This window comes from Physeter macrocephalus, chromosome 9 (genome assembly GCF_002837175.3).
Source record: "Physeter macrocephalus isolate SW-GA chromosome 9, ASM283717v5, whole genome shotgun sequence".
NCBI lineage: Eukaryota > Metazoa > Chordata > Mammalia > Artiodactyla > Physeteridae > Physeter > Physeter macrocephalus.
The window spans coordinates 26009846-26016060 of NC_041222.1; the positions used below are offsets into that span (position 1 = coordinate 26009846).

The 6215-nt window shown below is 47.4% G+C and overlaps 1 pseudogene; it reads right to left on the reverse strand.

The window, feature by feature from the left end:
• Nucleotides 1-3444: 3444 nt before the first annotated feature.
• Nucleotides 3445-5842, reverse strand: LOC102980583 (60S ribosomal protein L22-like 1; annotated as a pseudogene).
• Between the last annotated feature and the right edge of the window lie 373 nt (nucleotides 5843-6215).

Here is a 6215-nt window from a genome sequence, read left to right on the forward strand (position 1 = left end):
TGTCCCCTGCATTGGCAGGCAGATTCTCAACCACTGCGCCACCAGGGAAGCCCCAATTCTGTCCTTTTAAAGACCTGATTCCTCAGCTTTCCCTTCTGTTCTGTGAACATCCCCATCTGTTTTTTCAACTCTGTTTGGACATCCCTCCAGAATGGGGAGTTTTTTATTGCCTGAGCCAGCCAGTATCACCCTTGTCTACCTCTGACTCTTTGAAGCTTCTTCCTTTTATTGACTGAAGTCTGTTGCTACATGGCATTGATGCTATCAGTGTGCCCCTCTTCCAGCATCTCTGTCCTGGAAACCACTCAGGGACTTGACGGAAGGACATTGTGCTGCAGTCTGACTTTCTTCAGGCTACACAAGCCTAATTCTTCCAAGTGCTCCTCCCAGGACACAGGCTGCAGGCCCTTCCCCATCCTGATTGTCTTCTCATGATACATTCCAGTTGATCAATATCCCTCAAAAAATGTGAAGCTCAGGGCCAAACCAGACACCCTGAACAGGGCAAAGTCAGGCAGGGCCATCACCTCCTTGCTCTGAGCACTCTACTTCTTTTTATTTTTTATTTTTTTTTTTTTTTTGCGGTACGCGGGCCTCTCACTGCTGCGGCCCCTCCACAGGCTCAGCGGCCATGGCTCACGGGCCCAGCCGCTCCGCGGCACGTGGGATCCTCCCGGACCGGGGCACGAACCCGCATCCCCTGCATCGGCAGGCGGACTCCCAACCACTGCGCCACCAGGGAAGCCCTCTACTTCTTTTAATACAGTCTCCAAGTTCATTATTATGGCAGCTTCATGACACTCCTGACTCATAGTGAGCATAGTATTGGCTAGGCTGTCTTCACACATGCTGCTACCCATCCTGGATTTCCTGGCTGACCCGTGTGCTGTTGTTTTGTTTTTAACTCACAGCCCTACTTAAAAACATGGCCGATCTTGCCTAAGTTTTCCATGGCACAGTCCGAAAGATCTTGCCATGGCATCATGTAGTTTCTGGATTCCCCTTGGAATCTAAATAATTCAGAAGAAGGGAGTGTTAGGAAACACTGCCTTTCTCTCAAACAGCACCCAAACCCAGCGTGGAACAGAAGTCATGGATGTAATTCTGAGAAAAGCTCAGCCCAGATTGGGGTTGGCTGAGGTCTCCAAAGGTAAGCCTCTCGCTTAAGATTGTAATATGTGTTACTCATTTCCTTTTGGGAGCAATTAATTCTAATCTTAATGTCAGACTTAAAGGCCAAAAGAAAGTAGGTTGAATCTGCATTTATTGACACTGTACATATTCATTTTTCCAAAAGCTGCAAGGTGGACTCGGATATTGTGAAACTTGGCTGGGCAACCCAGTGTCACTTGGGTGGGCAACCGGGGTCCTAAGCATAGGCCTAGGCTCCTTGGGGGAGCTCTCCTGGCCCTCCTTCCCTTTGTCATCTCAAGGGGGCTCCCCAGTCTCTTTGCTCCTCTGAATGTCAGGAGTGCACAAGAAAAAAAAACGGACTTCCCTGGCAGTCCAGTGGTTAAGGCTCCGTGCTCCCAGCGCAGGGGGTCATGAGTTTAATCCCTGGTTGGGGAACTAAAATCCCACATGCCGCATGTTGAAGCCGAAAAAAAAAAAAAAAGGAGTGCACAAGGCTGGGGGGATCCCCAGGCTTCAGAGTCCCCTCAACCAGTCTAGGCTGACCTAGCAGAAGTATTCAAATCTTCCACCCCAAGGGGAAGAGGCATTCGTATATGTGTGTGTGTGTGTGTCTTCTGGTTGAGGTGGGGCAGCCTGGCTGGAGACTATAGTGGAAGTGAGAGTGCTTCCCATGTACCAGTTATCTGCTGCATAACAAATTATCCCAAAGCTTAGGGGCTTAAAATCATAACTTTTCTGATCTCAGTGTCTCTGGTCCTCTGCTTCAGGGTATCCCACAAGCCTGCAGTCATCTCAAAATGTGATTGGGAAGGATTCGCTTCCTAGCTCATTCACGTAGTTTCTGGCAGGTTTAGTTCTTATACGCTGTTGGACTAAGGTCTCAGTTCCTCGTAAGTCCCTTGGTTCCTTACCATCTTGGTCTCTCCATACTGCATCTTACAACATGGCAGCCTGCTTTATCAGAGCACATAAGAAAGTGAGTGCTAGCAAGACGGAAGTCACAGTGTCTTGTAACCTAATCATGGAAGGGACATCTTATAACTTTTCCCATATCCTGTTTATTAGAAGCAAGTCACTAGACTCAATGGGAGGGGATTACCCAGGCTGTGAATACCAGGAGGGATGATCACTGGGAGCCAAAGTGTGTGACCCTGTGGGGCAGGTGGGAGGGACAGATGGGGTATGAGGCACATCAGGCCTGAGATAACCATCAGCTATCTAGAAGGTGAACATAATAGGTTGTGGATGGAGGGCAGGGGCTTGGGGACCCAGGCTATGTCTGAGAACTCTGGGTCTGAGCAGCCTGTAAGATTGGGCCCAGATCTGGGTGTGTACTAATCCTAAGCCCCCTGGACCCAGGCTGAGTAACCAAGGTGGGGGTTGTCTCTCATACTTCGTACTACCGAGCCACTTTCCTAGGTCTGCATGCTGTGAGCACCCACTGCAGGCAAGGCACAATGCCAGGCACAGCATTAAAGTGCTGTGGGTATCCATTCATTTGTAATAATTCACACCGTGTAACTGCAAGAGCACTGGGTCAGAGCCTGGTGTCCCAAGTCTAGTGTGGGCTCCATCGAAATTGCTGGTGACCCCCCTTTGGGCTTTAGCTCCCCATGCTATAAACACTATTGCAGTAAAACTTCCCCCATTTCACTTCACCCCCAATCACTTTGAGGTTGTTTTGAGAACTTCATGAGATAAAGACATGGAAGGGCTTGGAAATAAACCATCACACTACAGTTTACAGAAACTTTCATATTATGCTATTCCATTCTCATGTTTGTGTTCAGGGGAGGGGGACTCAGATTCACCAAAGGTTATGCTAAAGGGACACCGGAATCCATCTGATAACCCCCAGGCACACACATCTACCCAGTGTATAGATGAGACTGCCAAAGGCAAGGGACTCATTCAAGGTCACACACAAAGTTGGTGGCTGTGGAGGGGTGAGGCCCCGAATCTTCTTTTTTTTTTTTAATTTTAAATATTTTATTATCTAAACTTATACCCAAAATTGTGCTTCATTTTTTCTTATACTACACTCTACACTTTAACTCGAGGACATTTTTAAAAGCAATACATTTCAGACATCCTGGAAAAAATTCCACTCGCTATAAGTAATTTAAATATTGCTTATAGAAAGTATTAAAGAACCATGTAAACAGCATACACCTAAAGAGATGAATGCTTAACATAACAGAGTACAGTGTTTTTCATTCGCTGATAAGCTAAGGGTCAATTTCTAGATGTTTCTTTGTCTTGTATGCTTCATTTGCTTTATCAGCAAGCAAAGGCCTATAAGGGACGGCTTCACTGCTCCTCAGACTCGGATCCATCTTCATCTTGACTAATCTGGAAGTAAGGAAGTTCGTAAGTCTCCTCATCAGATGCAACCCTCGAAGCTGACCACCAAGATGGTTCTTTTTAAGGTATTTCTTGGTGAGATATTTCAAATACCTTTTAGAGAATTGTTCCTCAGAAACAACCATGATTTTATGCTTGAAGGCTTTAATGTGAACAACATTCCCAAGATTTCCAGTTTTTCCTGGAAAAACTTTAACTTTCTTACGTAGAAACTGTTCAGAGTTTCCAGAATCAAAAATTCCATCTTATCCTGGATGAGTAAGATCCAAACTAAACTTCCAGGTTGACTTCTTAGGCTTCTTGTCTTTCTCCGGCACCACCTTGAAGGCCGGCCGTGCGATCAGAGAGCAGCCCTGAATCTTTTGACTTCTAGCCTAGTGCTTCTCTGAACCAGGAGCCTCATGATGCAAAGTGTTATCACCTAGAAGCTCTGGTGCCCAACTGCCTGGTTTCAAACTGCTCCCACCATTTCTTATAGTTCATGGTCACTGTCTCCCAGGGGATTTTGTGGAGACTGAGAAGCACTAGGTAGTGCCTACCCTGCCAGCTCACTGAATGTTAGCCATTGTGACTGGTATCAGAGAGGGAAGGCACTGTTGCACCCATGTTATTGCTGGGGAAGTTTAGGCTGAGACTTGCCCCGGTACCAGAGCCCGGACTTGACCCAGTGCTTTTCTGACGAAGGCAGGCAGCCTCTCAGAAAATAGGAAAGTACCAAACAATGTTCAGACTTGACCATTACTAACAGTATATCAGACTCCAGGTTCATTTCGTGCATTTGTGTGTAGCCTACAGGGGGTAGTGGGGGCACAGCCCAGGTTTCCTGAGGATGGATGCAGGAGGAAATCTTCAAAATGAGACCTGAAAGCCCCTTGCTGAGAAGTGAGGTGTCTGCCAGGGCACGTAACTCACCGGCCAGCCAACCTTGCAGTAGTGTTTCGGGAAAGTCGTTTATGTTCATTATAGTTTGGGATTTGGGTGGAAAGCCTGTTTCATTTCTGGGGTTTTGCTCTCCTATCAGGCCGGCTGCAGGCCCAGACCGGCCCCTGCTGGAAGGAAGTCAGCCCTCCTCCCGCCAAGGAGGAAGGGCCCTCCCGCCTGTGGTCGGTGCATTGTACTTGCTGGATTCCAGGCTGTCAGTCTCACGGAGAGCTCCCGGGATGCTTAGCCTGCAGATTGTTTTGTTAGGTTTCTCCTACAACTAATTTGGAAATTACCCAGCTACCCACAGCCTCTCCCAGGTGTTCTGTAAACTACGGGCCTGCTCCTGCAGCTTTCGCCTTGGTAGGACCAACGCTGGCTGAAGCTGGGAGGGTCAGGGTGGGGTGATAGGAGGGTGAAAAGAGGCCCACAATGGTAGAGCTCGTTTTAAGCAACAGCCAGTCCCCTTCAGCTTTGGCACTAACCATCCTACTTTGTAGGATCTGACGCAAGCACATCCACACACTTTGCAGACATTATCTTTAAGCCTCACACGCCCTGTGGAGGTAAGTCAGGGGCGTGTGGAGGATCCACCCTACTTAGAGGCCCAAAGAGAGAGAATTTCCCCAGAGCTGCAGTCAAAACCAACAGGCAAGTCTCCTGATTCCCATATCCAGGAAGGAAAAATCCTCACGTTTGATTCATTTTGCTGTGAACTTTGTTACACCTGGGTTGAATCCCTCTCAGGCAAAGGTCTGTGACCTTGAGCTTGTCCTCTTTTCTTGGACCTCAGTTTTCTCATCTGAAAAAAAAATACACCTGAAACCTGCTACTTCCCAGGGCAGTTGTGAAGATCCAAAGGATAGCATATGTGGAAGCGCTTGGTACACCCTGAACACAGCCTCTCTTGGCTAATGTCAGGGTTACCTTAGTCAGCTGTGCCACGGCTGAGCTACTTGAAGCTGGGGAAGAGCAATGATGTGGTGAGAGCCCTGGACAAGGGCCTAAGATGTTAGCTCATTGTACAACCGTGGAAAGTTACCTTCTCTGGTCTTTGGTTTTTCCTTCTATAAAACAAGGGTGGGACTAGATAACCTTTCAGCTGTATTTTTTTTTTTTACATAAGAATGGCAAAGGAAATCGCAAAGGGAAAACCAAGAATCAATTTTTTCCTGCCCCATAAGGGTCACCTTCTTTATTAGTTAGGATGCATTTGGCTGCAAGTAACACAGAGCCCAAAGAAAAGAGGCTTAAACTTAGAGGACGTTTGTTATTGCCCACAGGTATAAAGAATTGTTCCAGGGTTGGTTCTTTCAGCAGCTCAGTGATATCCTCAGGCCCCCAGGTTATTCCCACCTTTTGGCTCTGCCATCCTCAGCAGCTTGGCTTGTTCTCTTAGGCTGGTACCCTCCGAGCCCAACATGTCTGTCACACTTCCAGGAGTCACACTCTAACAACATTAAGAGGAAGAAAATGGCTATTTCTCTCCCCGTGTCTCTTTAAGAACAAAGAAATATTTCCCAGAAGCCCTGAGCAGACTTTTCTGGACATCTCATTGGCCTGGAAAGTATCCTGTGCCTGTTTCTCAATAATCACTGGCAAGAGTGATGGATTCATCACCACGTTTACCTTAGACAAGTCCAGATTGAGCCGGTGGATACTCCAAGGGGTAAGACTTCCCCTAAAACACATGACCAACTGGAACCTGAACAAAATCAGGGTCTTGTGAGCAGAGAAGAAGGGGAGAAGATGGCTGGGTAGACAACTAGCAGTCTGGCACAACTTCTTGAATATGC